Genomic DNA, 18,282 nt, shown 5'->3' with positions numbered 1-18,282 from the left:
GTTTGGCCCCTCCTCCACTGAGTGATTTTGTGCATTCTCGCTCAGTAGATTCTATTAGACCCTTAAGAAGATATTCTATGCTAGGTTCTACTGTACCATCATCAGCTTGTTCTGTTAAGGCCACAAATCAGTGGAACAGCCTGCCTGACGATGTGAGGAGCTGCAGCTCTATCAGCACTTTCAAAACCAACTTAAAACGTCTGTTGAAAGCTGCTCAGCTCTGTACTCACTGATCTCTATTCCATGGTCTTCATGACTTGCTTTTACTTGACAAGCATACTTTGTGATGTGCTATTGTGTGTAGCTGTGTATTGTGCGTTTTATATGTTCTTTCTTGTATGACTGTAGTATGTTTCCTTGTCTTGACCTGCCAAGAGACTACAGATGTGAATTATCTTAAAGCTATAATCTGGTACGGTGCATCAAATGGTGACATTTATATTTTAAACTGTACATGGTCCCTTTTAAATAAAATAATAAAATAAAAAGTGCTGTAAGCACCACAAATGGAATTCCATTCACCTTCGTTATATTGGGGCGATGGCAAATACTTCATTGACATATAAAAACTATAAATACTTAACCAATCTGCATTTCATTCTTTTTTCATTCTTTTTTCTGTGTGACAGTCTGTTTGCGTCACTCTCACTTCATCGTTCACAGTCATGAGCGTGGCCGTGCTTTATGCCACACAGTCGCTAATTAAATGTAACAGGTAACGTCAACAAGTCTCCAGGTGTTATGTGAAAAAAAGAAACTTAATGTATGTTTATTTGCATTAGAACCTTTTCCAACCCATCACATTTGAAAACCGTACATGAGCATCAGCTAATAAAATCAACCTACTGACTGTGCCAGACGGTCAGCGAGACAGGAGGCACACTGTTTGACTCAGTACATGGTGGATAGAGGAGACAAATTGGGACGCTAACGGCGGCAAAGCTGGGGGGGAGGTGGGCGGCACTGCCTTCCTCTGCCATACTTCTAAATGCACACAGCTGGCCAATCTCAGTTTTCAATTCCCGTTCGAGGTAAATACAGAGCAAAGCAGATGGAGATATGACTGGCTAAATTGGACTAGGCTGTCCAAATATTACATGACCTCACACAAGCTTTTAGGGGTCATTCGAACTTACGCTAAATGTTGTTGTAGGCGACTTTGCACCCATTTACCGCATACAGCCAGACTCATGCATGCAAACGCGCTGGAAAACACACACACATCATACTCTCCCATAAGCTCTCCCAATCTTTATGTCTTTATTTTTTTTATCTCTGTGATACATACACTGTTTAGCTGCAGAGAAATAGTTTTCAGCTGATTTCCAGCTTAGTATTTCTGTTACTCTCTGATGTTTGTATAGCATAGACTGCCTACTATAGGAAAAGGTCAGGAGTGTTAGATATCATAGCGCAGCATCTCGGGCCAACAAATTGCTGCTAACCAAAGTCTGGTTACATTGTGGAAGACAATCTACTGTACACAGAAATAACATGCCATGCTTCTCCACCTAAAACTTGATCATTTTTTTTTTAACAGAAAGTTGAGGTAGTTTCAGAGGTCAGCGGTTCAAATTCTGGAGCCAACAGGGAGAAATCTCTGATTCCTGATCTGTCATTTTTCTCAACAGCAGCCCCTGAGCAAGGCATTTAACCTTCCAACTGCAGCAGCGGGGACATGTTCCATCGCCCGTAGCTGTTAGGTTGTTAGTGTAGCAGAGCAGTGCTCAGTGTGAAAGTGTGCAACTGCATGACTGTGTACCAAGGTGAGGCTGCAAAGGAACAAGCATGCTGAGCAGAACTGATAAAAGCAGGAGGTTTAAATAAAGGAAGATTTGAGCCACACCGGATCAACGAAAGGACACTCTTTGGAACACAGCGAGACAGATGTTGATAAAAACGAGGCTTTTTTCTTTAATAAAGCCAAAGAAAAACAGGCCATTATCACTGACTTATTACTCCGAGATGTAAGATACGGCCAAACCTTTGTCATAAAGACTTGGAGGAGCCGGGTGCCTCCCCCTACGGTTATTTGTTCCAGAAGCTTTAAATGGAGGGAGGATGAATGGCAGCTCTCGCTGTTTTTGGGATGTGTTGGGGAAGTAAGCGTATCTTATTATGAAGACGGGACTGACGCGTTGCTTTTCTCTCCCGTGTTTGTCCGTATCCCCCGCAGCTGTTTGTCTTCCTTATTGTCTGTCCTCCTGCTGGTGCTGTGCACATTCTGCCTGCCTGTTGCTTTTCTTTCCAACTCCTTTTCCCAACTTGTTTTTTTCCCTCGTTTGAAAAAAATGGTAGACACGGCCATAAATGAAGTACAATTTAAGGGAGGGAAAATCAATAGCGGGACATTAGGCCTTTCATTTGGAGTCTTACAAGGCCATCCTCTCTGTAATGTGCTGAGAAATTAGACATACTGCTGATTCATGGAGTGCCATACTCTCTCTGTCTTTGTGTGTGCATGCCTCCATGTTGGTGTGTAAATGCAAGTATGTGTGCATAAAGCAAAAAAACAGAAACGGTCCAACTTGCGTCAGAGCGCCATCAACCCTATTCACACACACACACACACACACGCACACACACACACACACACAAACACATAGTAGCAGCTTGTAAGGCTGAGGCAGAGTTATTATATCAAAGACATCCAATTTAAGTGCAGGCTTTGACCTGCATTCATTAAACCCATTTAATGGCTACCGAATGCAACGACAGTGTTTCTGGTAACACCGTCTCATTTTCTTGCTTCCCTAATTTAGATTTTTTTTTCTACGACTGTACTATTTATGCACATTCACACACATGGACATGCACATAAAACATACACGCACCCGGACTTGGTCAAGCTCTTCTCCGGTGAGTGTTTCTCTCTGTGCTGCTGATAACACGCAGCTGCAGGCCTCAGGCTGGAGAAATGTGCCAACACAGTTAAGCACTAGGTTGGCTTTATTTTATATAATAAATTAACCTTTAATTACCACAAATAAAATCACCTGGCTCGCGAGGTTCTCTCTCCCATTGGCTACTGGGAATGGCGGAAAAAGTCGACCTCTGGGACAATTCAGAGTAAATGGTTTTCCATGTGTAACTTCACTTGGCTCATAAGCAGCCTAATTAGCATTTTAATTCCTCTGCAGTTTTTTAGGGAGCTTGTTGCGATTTGTCCTCCGTTAAATGTGATCCATTGTAAGACTGTTATAAGGTCAAAACTACAGGCCGCTGTCGCCCTGTGATTCATTGGACCATCATCCAGTCATCCCATTTTTGATCCATAAATAATTTTGCCGGTATGATATCCCGTAATAGCCCCAAATCATTTGCTGACATTTTCTGTAATGCCAGAATGGGATTCGTTATTGTCTTCATGGGACAATCGACTTGCCTCGTAAGGGGGTAATTTATAAGCGCGGATTCAGAAGTCACACCCAAAAATGTCTGTCTTTAGACATGGAACATCGGCTGTGCTTTCCATTCTGTCAAGGGCATTACAGAGGAATGCAATCACACAGGCAGGAAATTCTGTTTGAAATGAGTTATAACCTGCGGAGCGCTATAAATCATACCCCCTAAACTCCCTCTGTTTCCCACACACACACACTGCAGCAGCCATTAGTGCACAAGCAGGCACATAGTAGGGCATGTGCATTCAGATATGTACACACAGTCACAATTATTGTGCGTTTAGTGTGCGAAAGCAAGGAAAGAGCGAAGACTAAAGCCAAATTATCTTCGGAATAAAGTAATTACTAACATACAGTAACTTGTGTAATTGACTCGGTTTCCCGTTACCGTTTGCACACCATTTAAAACTGTGGAGAGAAAGTCAATTTCAGAGAAACCACTAAAAGACTGATCAGTGATTAGAGTCAATAACACATCTGCATGGCCACTCATTTGAAGTGCTTATTGAACGGCTTGTTTGGGAAAGTTGGCAAACACTACTTTCATTAAAAAAAGTAGCTCCTCTCCACCTCCCCTCCTCCTCTACGCTGAATGCCGGCTGTATAGTGAGTGTTTTGTGGTTTCTCTTTGTAATGATAGAGATTTTTTGCAATTACTATTTATGGTAGCGGCGACTGTAATTGCTTTCCTCAGCTCATATCGTGATCATTATCATCACTCCTCTGTCATTCATACCAGCTATGAATATATATTAGACTCTTCTGCTCTATGGGCCTAATTGGAAACGCATCTATGTAGCCAGGGCTGAAGAAACAAGGGAGACAGAGGGCGAATGGGTGGGGGTGGGGGGGGTAGTAATGGCCGTGGTTTTGCTGTGGTCCCCCATTTCTATTCAGTGTTTATTATTTTTCACGCAACAGTGAAATGCAAGCCCATTTAGGTAGTGCAATAAAAGCAAATTAGTAGAACATGTGGAGATTTCATTATGTGGTAGGGGGCCCATCGAGGCACAGGTGCTCTTTTTTTTAACATCCAGCCCCTCAACAAGCCACTGATTGGCTGGATGTGTGTGAACCAAGACAGCACATACACCAATCAGATTGTTTTTTTCTCATCTAATATATGCAAAATGTTCTCTGAGATAAATATTTTTTGGTTACTTTGTTCTTGTCCCTTTTTTATCTAATTAGCTTGGATCAGTAAGAATGCAAATTTTCCTCACACATAACACTATGTTTACTGTCTCAATAATTACAATGAATATTCGGCTAATGCTGCAACGTAATCTGGTTAGATATGCTTTATAAGATCATTCCTTTGCTCTCTCTAATTGTCTGTAATTAGCTCTAATGGATTCTTTTAAACCCGATGACAGAAGATTAATGAAGTGATGAGCTTCTATGAATACTATATGTTATATGAATTTAACCCACTGTACGATGCAATTCTTGGAAAGGTGTGTGGGGTGCATTTCTTATAAAATGTTAAAAGCAGCGGTGGGTAGAATTGGAGCAAATATGATTTTAAAAAAAAGTTATTTTTATAAAACGGTCACTATATCGTGACAGGTAATCTGAAAAGAAATCATGTGCCTCTGTGTCCTCCGGTGTCCTCCGGTGTCCTGCGGTGTCCTGCGGTGTCCTGCGGTGTCCTGCGGTGTCCTGCGGTGTCCTGCGGTGTCTTGCGGTGTCCTCCGGTGCTCTTAATAGCATCTGCAAGATTTCACAGACCGGAGGAAAACAAGCAATCAGAGCCGAGCAGGAGTCTGCCGTCTCTGAGCCAGCTGTCAATCACTTGCAAACTCTGAAGGTTCTGAAAGGTCATTATGGAATTTTTGCCCAATGATGCTGCCAAACTGCCTACTGCCACTTTAATGGGCTTCATCAGTGTTTCTAAATGTTTAGGCCCATTTACAGATTACATATTACATCACTGCTGGTTTTCCAGTGTACCATAGTGCGTTTGATCGTAAAAGTTAACATTTCATGACTCCTTTAAATAGGTAATACATTACAATAAACGTCATATTTATGTCAGTGATCTAAAACAGTAGGTATGCTTTGAACAAATGTTGGCAATGTTGTATAAGTATGTGTAATTTGTAGTAAATTGGCATACAGAACTATTAGTATGGTCCTTAAATGTCATGAGATATTAGACTAGGTGTAATGCCATAATGGAGCTAGAATTTTGAACACAGTTCCTGGCTCGACCCTCACGATGCTCTCGTACCACAGCTCCAATTAGGCCTCCTGCTGGGGGCTCAATACGAAGCCGTAATTGAAACTGGATGTTGTCTGTCAGTGGTTAGACAGTGTTTAAAATGTGCACTGTTGTGTTGAAGGTTGGTTCAATGAGGTCCTTTGCTTGGAAGGGAAAAAAAATATGAAAAAAAACAATGCATGCAAGGACACACACACACACGCACGCGCGCCCGCCCGCGCGCACGCACGCACACACACACACGCACACACACACACACACACACACACACACACACACACACACACACACACAAAGAGGGCATAGCACATTCAGTGTTTTATCAGCAAAACACACAATGCACATAATCAGCAATAACACCGTACCGCTTACATATAAATCCCTAATCACATGCAGTACTCTGTTTTATGAGTCATACCCAGATCCAGTATGCTGTGCAATGAGCACCTTTATTTTTCCAAGAACAAAATAATCGGGCTTTTATTTGGACTTTAACAAGGCACGACAACAAATTAGGTTTATTACAGAAACAGAACCCGGACAACTTTGGAAAAATGCAGCCTTGGGAGCCTTTTGTTTTGCCAGCGGGCACTGGATGCAGGATGGATCTGGTGATCACACATGCTGTTAAACCAAGAAAGCTAATTACTGATAGTCATGGACCTCAGCTCACTGGGTTTAACAGCATCACTGGCGAAAGATGGGAGCTGTGGCAGAAGCACTGAGGCTCCCTGCTGGGCCTGCAGCAGGAATATAAATTTATATGTATACTCATTATTTGGTGTTGGAATGGTATTTTACTGTGTTAATTTCTTTATGACACGCTGATATATGCTTTTCATAAGCTGAAAACTGAATCAAAAGTAATATTGTTGATATTGTCAATTTTGCCTTCCTGTGCATGTTTCTAAATAATCAGAATTGTTGGCCATTTCATATTAACTTTTACGTTACTGTGGAGCTGGCGGAGCTGGTGGCAGTGCTGATGTAAAGAGCACTGATTGTCATTGTCTTACCTGTGGGACTCTTCGATGGTACAGAGGACCTATCAGAGAAGTACTTAAGGGAATTAAAGAAGACCTATTGTGCTTATTTTGAGGTTCATACTTGTGTTTTGGGTTTCTACTAGAACATGTTTACATTCTTTAATGTTCAAAAAACGCTTTACATTTCTCATTCCGGCTGTGCTGCAGCACCTCGTTTTGTCTGTTTGAGCTCCTCCCCTCCTGAAAAGTCCAGTCTGCTCTGATTGGTCAGCTGGCCCACTCTGTTGTGAATTGTCAACTGAATCAAACTCTTTGGACTCCGCTCCAGCTCCGCTCCAACTGGCTTTGTTTGAGGGTGTGCCAAACTAGCCGTTATGCAAATGTGTTACTTGGTGACATCACCACTCTACAGAAGAAAAGGCAAGACGTTAAAGGTCCCATATCATGCTCATTTTCAGGTTCATACTTGTATTTTGTGTTTCTACTAGAACATGTTTACATACTTTAATGTTTAAAAAACCCTTTTTATTCCTCATGTTGTCTGCTTGAATATACTTGTATTTACCCTCTGTCTGAAACGCTAAGTTTTAGTACATTTCAATGGAATTGCAATAGAATGGCAACAGACTTGTGTTGCTAGGCAACAGCTTGGGTCCTTGTGTACTTCCTGTCAGCTGATGACATTCACATACACTGCTACAGGAAATAAACTGGGACCCATTTAGAATGTTTACATTTAAAACTTTGAAATGGTCTAAATATTGTAGATTTGTGACATCACAAATGGACAAAAATCCTGACGGCTTGTTTCAAAAGCTCAGTTTCTGAATACGGGCTGTGTGTATTTCTCTGTGGATTAAGCATTTCAATACTTTCACAGTATTTATATATCACTTAAACCTGCTTTATAATATAAAAGCCATGAAAATGTCACTTTTTACAATATGGGACCTTTAAGCAAGGCATTTCAGGCAGTTCAGGAGCAGTGTTTCTGTGGGGGAGAGGAACTCCTTTTCGCATGGACTTTGGGCTTTGTAACTTTGCAGACCTTTTACATAGACCAAAAAACTATATAATACACTAAAGGAAAAGGAAAAAGCACAAAAGCATAATAGGTCCCCTTTAAGAAAAAAGGCTGCCACTAACATCCTGCTAATAGTATATTTTACAAAAAAAACGACAATGTTGAAAAGAGCAGATGTAAATCATTGGGGAGTCATCTTGGGAATGTAGGAAGGGCCTCCGACACAGGAAGGTCCTCGACAGACATAAGTAGGTAAAATTTATGTCTGATGTTTGCCCAACGCCAACATAAAATTTATTGTTATCTTCTCCAACCTAATGGCTGCAATAAAAAAATTTATTCATTTTAATGTTTGGGGACACATACGAGATGAAGAGAAAAACACAAACAGTACATTCTTCTATTTAAAGTCTCTGTCTCATAGCTCATACATCACCAAACCGTGACATGTCAGACATCAGAGGCTGTTTTTCCCCTGACGGAAACTTGTGGAGGAAGTGAGCAACTTTGGTGGCTTGGCAGTAATGCACCGAGCAATAGAGTCTGGTCACGTCCTCATCCAGAAGTCCACGCAAAAGCCCTGATCTCTCTTCCAGATGTAGAGCCATAATGCAAAGCCCAACACCAGATAAGGTTCAAAGGGGGGGCTCTCATCGATCAATTTCAGACTGGAAGCGACTGCCGGGGGTCAGGGGAGCATCTCATTATCTGTGATGCAAAACAGCTGAGGACCCACCGCCTCCCCACCTGCAGGACCAACATGGCAGATGACCTAATGCCTCTGAATATAGTTAGCCGTAACGCAATGTTAGGTGAAAACACATTTAAGAGTTGATAAATGAGTGACACATTTAAAATATATTAAGCTGTAACACTGATTATCTTAAACATTGTAAATATTCACTAAACAAGCATAATTTGGCGGTGTTTTATTTGGACCTATTGTCTCCTAAGTACATGTATAAAATCATTAATGAATTAGCCACTGATCGACATTTTTCACCATTTTCTCACATTTTATAGACCAAACAACTAATCGATTAATTAAGAAAATAATCGACAGATTAACAATGAAATAATCGTTAGTAGCAGCCCTGCACACTTTTATGAAAAGGAAAACTTTTAAGGAAACTGAATTAGAGCTGAAAACAGTTAGTCAATTAATATATTAGTCAATCAAAATTAGTCTGCATCAATTTGAACAATGAATTAATTGTCTTTAATAAAGCAAAAATGTAAAAAAAAAAGAAGCTTCTTTTATTTGTTTATATCATTATAAATTGAATATATACATATATTTATTTTAATTGAATACATTGTTCTGTCTTTTCTGACATTTTATAGACAAAATGATTAATCCGTTCATCAGACAAATAATCGTCAGATTAATCGTGAAATTCATCGTTTGTTGCAGCCCTAAACTGTCAATAATATAACACTAAAAAGTCTCTGGCTTTTATAAAATACCGTTCACGCACACAACTGCACATTTCATTACCTCTCAAAGTGTACAGTGTGCTCCAAGTTGTCAGTACGGCTTACTGTTTTCAATTAGGCTCTGAGAAGTATTCTGCAGTGGTCAATCACAGCCATCTATTATTTCATTAAGCACCATTAACTATGGCGCACCGGGCAGAAAAGTTCAAAGCTCTTAGCATTTAGAGCATTATTAAATGTGCTCTACATGCCAGTTTACCAGTAATCGTTATAATGCATCCTTGACATCCATCAGCAGAATATAGAATTACATTTCTTCGATATCAATCAGACCTCGCAGGATCCATTTGGGCGTTATTCCCCGCGGCTTATACAAACATATCATGTCTAATGTCAAAACAGTAACCGTGCTTTCTGAGGCGATCAAGTTAAGTAGTATCAAATCAATTTGAAAAGTTTTTCTTTCTGTGGGAGTCCCCTCGGTGGAATACCAGAAGTATGTGACCTTCCCTCGGCAGCGGGGCGGCAGCGGGTTCGGTGTGTTTGTTCAACCCTCTCTTATCTTCTGTCCAAAATGAAAAATAAAAAAGAAGCAGTTCTAAGATCCAAAGTAATCTCAGGCCTGTCTTCTCTGATACTTATCAGTGGTGGAAACATGTTTCCAGTTAATTCAGACCAGGAAAAAGGTGGACAGGAGGAGGAGGAGGAAGAGGGGGGGCACGGTTCCCACGTATAAATACCGAAGAGAAACATGATCTAAATGCTTATTAATTTCTGTGAGGGAATAACATGCAGGACCAAACATTCAGCCCTGTGTTCATTTAACCGTGAAAGTATAGGAAAAGGATACTCATCTCTTTGCAGCTTAATAAAAGCCATCTTTCTGTAGCTCAAGAGATGTTATCCTCCATTCTCTTATTTTCAATTTATCATTGACTAAAAGGCTTAGGTCACGGGGAGTCACTGACTGTGGAGATATGTCTATTCAGAAATTTCATGGCATTACTGTAGCGTGAAAAAGCAGACAAGGCATAAATCATAACCATATGGATTGAATTTAAGACAAACTATGACTGGTGTATTATTGTAGTTGGAACTCATCTGTGGGATGTGCTGTGAAATAAACATATATTGTACAATTAAATTAACCTTAAAGCTCAGGCCTATAAAGCCAAATAGGCCGTGTTCTGAAAACCGTGTACGAGAGACGATGTACTTCAAACACGGGAAAAGGTCGTCAGCACCACATGTGGTGTCTGTTTTGGTTTGGAGATGTGGAATGAAACGGAGGGAAGCAGAGAGGAGGAAGACGCGCAGAGGGAGGTCCAGTGAGTGTAAACCGGAGCAGATTGTTCTCCCGCCTCTTGGGGGAGACAAAACGCGGTGTATCTTCATCACGTCCTCCCTTCTTCCAGTATATGCAAGCAGCAGAAACTATTATTCACTTCCCCTGCGCCCGCCCACCATCGTCTCTAGATAGATTCTGATGTCAGGAACAGGCGTGACTCCAAACTCAATCTGGATCTGTGAGAGGTCAGTGCCACGGGCTGCCATCCTGCTACCTCAAATGACAATAGATGACGCTAATAGCAGCAGGAACCATAAAGCCTTATCAGATTAGAGGCACAATGAAGCCATGACATATTACTCCTGGCTAAACACCACAATGGGAAAAGTCACTGATGGTGTTTTGCAAGAGTTTCACTGTACTGCTGTTTTATTCCTCGCTCTTGTTTCTATTTCACGAGCTCTCTCTGGGCTTCAGCAGCACACACTACTCTGTGTTTATCCCTTCCCTCCCTCTAGGTTCCCTTAGTTTGTATGATTACTCCGAAATGAACATGCTTACTTGCTCCTCTGTTCTGTTGGCTTGCGTAGTTATGCCTGTGTGTGTGTGTGTGTGTGTGTAAATTGCCATCCTGGCTCCTCCCCGCCCCCCACCACCGAACGTTCATGTGTGTTTGATAAAGATCTTCCTGGTCTCTCTCCATTTGTCGGCAGCCGCTAACCAGCCCCAGCTCCTGCCTTCAGCTGCCTCCCATTTTATCATACAGGCTCTAATCAAAGCCAGCTCCGCCTGGACACACACACTCTTAACACGCGCACACACATCCACATGCATGTGCGCACATGCAAACGAGAGTTGCGTATCTCTCACGCCCTCTAATATGGTTTCAATTGTCTATTTGAGCTTTTAGAAATGGAAACGGTATTCCGCTGTGACCAATAAAACGTGTTGCCCACAGGGACGTTTATTTATGTATGTAGAACTGGGTGAACAACACGATTTTATCTTTTACCAGCTGAGCCAAATGGTGATTGCAGCATTCTTTAACATTTCTGCTAAAGCTGCCCACAGGAAAAGTGTTGCAGCGAGCAGCTCGCCCCGTGTGCATTACAAGATTATTTACAATAAATGTGCCTGGGGTGTCTGCGTTGTTTTCAGGCCGTATATTAAGTCATATGTTACAATATGAATTCAAAATTACTGCGGTATGTACAGGGGGGTCTAAAGTGTGGGGTGGAAATGTGTTTTCTATTTACAGTAATTGATGTGTGGCATTTTAATACATTTACATCTAGCTGCTTATGATTAGACATGAGCTAAATGAACATATCAAGCTTCAGCTTGCCTCATGTTTATAAAGGGTTATGATGTGTACATTTAAATGAGATAAATCCCAGCACCCCCCTCTGCCACATGTGGCTTTCTGTCTCCGTGTGTCTCTTGCTCCGTGTGGGAAGTTTCAGCCATTAAACACGGGCCAGGACACAGGTTGTTGGGGTCAACCTCTCTCCTGTTGGCAGATTCAGAGGCCCAACTAGAGAACAGATTTTTATCTTCCCTTCTGGAGAGCACCTGGAGTGTTCGTACCCCCCCCCCCCACACACATGCACACACACACACACACACACACACACACACACACACACACACACACATCACCCTGCATTGGAGTGAACGACAAGCCAATTCAGACCTTTGGCCTTCCCAAAGGAAGACTGAGTGGGAGAGCGTGTGTGTGTGTGAATGCATGCTTGGGTGGGATTGTATGTTTGCATGAAGGTGCACATGTGCATGGTCTGAAATAAAAAAAAAAAGAGGGCTTGAGAAGGGGTATATACCTTCTCATCACTCTCCCGCCATGTTCCTCTTAAACTGGCAACATTTAATTTGGCAACACCATATTTTGCAGCTTTGCCAATAAAACATTAATTGAATGAAACGGAATAGAGCGCGAGTGATTATAGAGAGAACAGTAAAAGTAGTTCTCACATTTACTGTGGACATAATTTCCAACAGACAGGTCATTTACAGCTCTCCGTCCAGCTCAGCCCACAGGAGCCCAGCGGGCTCATTTAGACACTGTTTTAAATTCTTGTCCATTTGATTCAAATTAATGGAGAAAAGCATTAAATTTAAGACCGGTTTTACGGATTTAAGGCAGGACACACTCCTCTCTCTTTTATTAGACGCCGTTGTGAATGTTTTTCTAATACAGCAACTACTCCAAATCTTTCTGTGCATTGTGATACCATATTTTGATATTGAAATTCACAGATATTCCACCTGAAATATTTATGACTGCATAATCTCTTACAGCTGGAGATGGTGTTTTTTGTGTTTATGTTCACAGCAAACTCTAGGGACATATTGCATTGTCCAAACATATTCAGACATATCATAGTGATGTTGATGTAAAACCAAATCAATATGTACATACATTAATAAATACTTTAGCACTTACAAATCTATTCCTTTAACTTGATTGTATGTTTTAAATTCCACAGAGAAGAATACACATGTTTTACACTGTTATCCAACATTTAAAGGTCCCATATTGTAAAAAGTGAGATTTTCATGTCTTTTATATTATAAAAGGTTTAAGTGATAAATAAATACTATGAAAGTATCAAAATGCTCAATCCACAGATAAATACACACAGCTCATATTCAGAAACTGTGCGTTTGAAACAAGCCATCAGGATTTCTGTCTGTGATGTCACAAATGGACAATATTTAGACAATTTTACAGTTTTAAACGTAAACATTCTAAATATGTCCCAGTTTATTTCCTGTTGCAGTGTATGTGAATGACATCAGCTGACAGGAAGTAAACATGGACAAAAACTGTTGCCTAGCAACGCAATTCCATTGCCATACCATTGAAATGCACTAAAACGGAGCGTTTCTGATAGAGGTTGAATACAGGTATATTCAGACAGACAGTATGAGAAAAATAAAGCATTTTTTGAACATTAAAGCATGTAAACATGTTCTAGTAGAAACACAAAATAAAGTATGAATCTGAAGATGAGCATGATAGGTCCCCTTTAAGTTATATTTAACCATTTCTGTCACAATCAAAAACTGTATTTTTGGCATCATTAAGCAGACACATTGTATCAGAGTACAGGTTGAAGATGTGATCACAAAATTGCATTTCTACAAAATATAACGAATGTATTTTGAGGAGTTTTTGGAGTAGAAGCTTAATGAAAACAACAACAACTTAACCACATTACTTCTCCCCCCCCACCCCCCTTGTAATTTACTTTCATTCATGGATTGTTTTATTTGTTCAGTGCCTATCAACTAATAAAAAAAGATTTAAGAAGAGAAATGCTCCTTGGCTGCAGGGAGGGAAGTGTTGTTTGAATAATAATAACAAGTATTTATTTAAGAGGAGGAGCTGGCACTGGGGATATCTCACTTTGAAAGCCATTAAAAAGACGTTAATGTTTATTTATTGGGAGATGTAGCGAATCTTTCAGCAAGCGCTATACTTTAATATGTTTATGGGGTACTGTATGGACCATAGAGCATGTGTGTATGTTTGTGTGTGTGAATGTGTGTGTGTGTGTGTGTGTGCGTGTGTGTGTGTGTGTGTGCGTGTGTGTGTGTGTGTGTGTGTGTGTGTGTGTGTGTGTGTGTGTGTGTGTGCGTGTGTTTGCGTGTGTGTGTGTTTGAATAGTAACTCCATGCAGACACCCCTCACCTCCCTACACCGACACACACACACACACACACACACACACACACTTAAATTGTAAGAGCATAGATCTGGGCCGGGGTGAGAGAGCTTTAGCTGTTTGCTTAAGCTTTGACTTTATTGGGTGGCAGGAGTTGCCTCCCCTTTTCACACCATTAATCTTTTGGAAGGTTTTCTTCCTTCTGAGATCCCGTTCTCACAATTCTGATCTAAATTTATTCTCAGGAACATTTTTTTGTGGCTGTGATTTGGCAAACAGCAAGGTGTACTGGGAGCCTTCTGAGAAAAATGCTCTCACTAGTTGTTTTTTTAAACAAAGCAAACAAGGCAATGAACTATTATCCCCCACATTGAGTCATATAATATGCTTGAATAGTTTCCACAGGACCCAGAGTCTAAGAGTCTATAATATGCACCGGGATTTCAAGTAATAATTATTTTTTTTTAAATCGGTCTATTTTGCTACTCTAAATCAAGAATCCTCAGACACATGGGAAGTGATGCATTTTACATTAGTGGCAAAGGAAAGTAAGGAAGTGACCTGGTTGGATAAACAGGAGAAGAGCTGTGTATTTACAGTATATAGGCAGTGATTAGCCAGGGCTGACTGTGACTGAACAGACAAAGTTCCCCTCCTGTATAAGGTTTTCAGAAGAGACAAACAAATCAATTTAAAACTAAATAGATGCATGTTTTATCTACATACAAATCAGACACTTTCAAACTTTCTCACTCAAGTTAGAGCTTCATTGTGAGGTGCAGCAAAAGAAAGGATTTTTCAAATTGGTCCAAGAGTTTGAGAATGGACCAACATGATGACAGTAAGAGTCTACAGCAATGCTAGCGGGTCTGTGACGCTAACATGCTAACATGCTAATGTTAAGCATGTAGGATGCTTACTATATAAACCATCTTAGCATGCTAACATTTGCTAATTGGCACAAAATACAAAGTACAGTTGAGGCTGATGGGAATTTTATCGGTTTGGTATTTAGTCATAAACCAAAGTATTGAACAAATTTGACCTGATGGTGGCGCTAGATTAAAGGTCCGACGACCATCAAAGTTATTAAAATTCATTCTGAAGAGGATGTGAATGTGTGTAGCAGATTGCATGGCAATCCATCCGATAGCTGGCTCTAGGCAGACCAACCTTGGCTTCACAAACTGTAGGAATGGTACCATCCCAGAAAGATGATGAAAAAAACTAAACCTTATTACTGTGGAAGTCCTGATCTGCCTCAGAGCTTTTCAGATTGTTCATCGCTTCACCGTCTGCAGCAACGGAGTCAATAAAGTAGCTAAATATGCTAGTGTAGGTTATCTGAGGCCACTTCTTCAGAATCAGAATCAGAATGGTGTTTATTGCCAGGTGTAAAAGGTATACACTAGGAATTTGCTTTGGTTATGTTGGTGCAAGTCAAACAGTACGTATGATAACAAAAGAATAGATAAAACGTTAGAATAAAATAAAAAATTGAATTTCTACCAATGTACAATTTACAAAATAAGCTATAAACAAAAATTAAAATATTAATTAAATATAAAAAATAAAAATATAAAATATATAAAAAAATATAAAAATATAAAAATATGAATTAAATATAAATAAAAATATAAATTAAATATAAATTCAGGTCATCCTCCATCCCTCCATAGAAGAAGGCAGAGCTATGATCACATTATCCCGCCTGAGCTGTAATAGGTGGTGTTCACACATGTTTTACTAGATTTGTTTAACATAATCGCTCTAGGAGAGACGATTAGCGTAGCGTTAAAATGGAAAAAGATTCAGCGACACGACACGCCGGAAGTCACGGACGTAATTCACGGACGTAATTCACGGACGTAATTCACGGATGTAATTCACACAAGGCATCATGGGGGCTAGGAATAAGGTGGATAACAACAATTGTAAAATGCACTGAATCCAGAGTTATTTTCCTTCCTTCATTCATGTGAATGAGTCAGAGACCATGGGCTCGGAGGCGGGAGTGAAGGAAACGGCACTGCGCTTGCTTTATGGGCCCAATGGATGTGGAAGATTGCCATAAGATCCGGATAATGTTATACTCGGAAGTCAAGCTTTTTTGCTCCATGCACCACTGAGTAACTTTCATAGGAATGAACGGGGCCCCGCCTCCGACACTGTATCCAGTTCTCTTTATACATCCATGGACTTAACAGACATTTTATTTAAATGAAAATCTTCGAGATTATTACTTTAAAGAAAAACACAAGTCATTTAAATAATTATGACAGATGTCCATTCATATGAAGTAACATGAAATCATGACTTTTAAATGGAAAAGCAGCAAGTACTGCTCTTGAACTGTACTGTGTGCTTATCAGTGGAAACATCGATGTGTAAGCATGAGTTTAATTTGACGGACAGGTTGCGCTCAGCCAAATGTATGCCTCTTGTGTATCTCTTAGCATTCATTACACGAGTGTCTCATCTGCAGCAAAAAACAATGACCCCATTGTTTACCTTCACCTCTGATTCAAGTCAGAGAAGTTTCTGGCTGACCGGCGTGTGTGTGTGTTTGTGTGTGAAAGCGTCCATGCAGACGTATGTCTGTGTGTGTTGTACAGTGCTATTAGCATATATTATTCATACGGAAGAACACTTAAAAAAATCCAGTATACATAAATTGAGGTCTGTTTTGAATAATTTTATTATTCTTGCCATACGGTGTCCCTAAAGAGATGCACTTTTGTGTAGCATAAAGTGAAAGTATTAAATCATAAAAGATGAATTTTCTCAACTGTGATGGTGCTTATGAGAAGTTAGGACCACAGAAATGTATCTTGACCACAGAGTGGGGGGGCAGCATGAGTGTGAGAGAGGATATGAACAGTCTGGCACTGGCTGTGCTCAAGGCGGCACGCCGAGCCAAGTCTGCTTGATAACAGATCAGATCTGGACCTGAAAAATAGAATTTGACAACAAAGCACAGCAAACATTGCTGGTCATATAGTGGTGAGGAAAAAATGTGTGGGGGGAACGGGTGGGAAAAATCATGCAAGTAGAAAAATGGAGCAATACTGTTTTCAACCACAGTAGTGTTTTTGCCACTGATATTGAACTTTCATTACAAGTATTATTTAACCCATTTTTGACCATGGACTATATTTGGCATGATAAGGAAAAATGCCACAACATTTGTTCAGATTGGTCACCAGTACATTAACATTTTGAGATCACATGAAAAATCACACTTTTAATAATAGTCAAAGTCAGGATTTAAAAAAAAGAAATGAGCAAAAACACTAAATGTATGTTTATTAAATGTTTTTCATATGAAATATTTTTTTACAGTGCATATGTGTTCATATCTTTGATATTCAACTTGTTATGAGTTCATAGATAGCAAATACTTGATTGAGCTCCTTGTAGTTTTTGGGATACAGACATATCCTTATCACCTATTTGGGCACATTGGACTACTGTTTTTTCCTAAAATATAATGGAGTCTATTACAAACACAATAGTCCATGTGCCCAAATACTAGATAATATAATAACAAAAACATTTTTCAGCCAATCGGTTTGACCGATTTAAAAAAATTCTTAACATGCAAACACAGAACACTTCCACCAAAAGAAATTCAAAATTTGAGTTGTGGGCAAAAATAAAAAGATCAGATACTGGCATTTAAAGCCAAATGTTTATTATTGTATTCTAGAGGACATAACGGATGAAGATCTCCATAGAATACGCAGCTATAACCTGTGGATCTGTGGTGCATATTACAGCCATGTGTTTTATGATATGTCAACTTGTGTTTACTCCACTTCCTTTTCTTTCTAAACATAAAATGTTATCAGCTGTAAACAGAATCACCCCTTGTTTGGGCTTCAAGAGAGCATGATGTTTGTATATGCAAAGGTTTTTATTGTTTAGTCTGGCTTGTGTTACAGGTAGTCTTGATTCAAACGGAATGGGATCATGATTATGACCTCATTTCCTCTGATAAACTCATTTCACGGATTGAAAGTTCCCTAACAACCTTGTCTTAGTTGTTAACAATCTGTAGCTGTAGGATAAAAATGCAGGTGCATCAGTCCAAGTGCGACACGTGAAAGCACTGATCATGGCCGTCTGAACTCAAGCTAGAGAAGTCCTGTGAGCTGAACACAGTGACTTCTGTGAACTTCACTTACAGACGTTGCCACCGTGCCTTATAAATATTTAATCAGAATGAAAAGT

General features: G+C 40.1%; 1 long non-coding RNA gene across 1 annotated transcript; it reads left to right on the top strand.

The window, feature by feature from the left end:
• Positions 1-251: 251 nt before the first annotated feature.
• LOC119492662 lies at positions 252-17,949 on the top strand. The gene is made up of 3 exons (XR_005207829.1): positions 252-488; positions 15,521-15,527; positions 17,938-17,949. It is a non-coding gene; the product is annotated as an uncharacterized LOC119492662 (long non-coding RNA).
• Positions 17,950-18,282: the final 333 nt, after the last annotated feature.

The sequence above is a fragment of the Sebastes umbrosus genome, chromosome 8 (assembly GCF_015220745.1).
Source record: "Sebastes umbrosus isolate fSebUmb1 chromosome 8, fSebUmb1.pri, whole genome shotgun sequence".
NCBI lineage: Eukaryota > Metazoa > Chordata > Actinopteri > Perciformes > Sebastidae > Sebastes > Sebastes umbrosus.
This window is presented reverse-complemented; position numbering and strand designations above follow the sequence as displayed.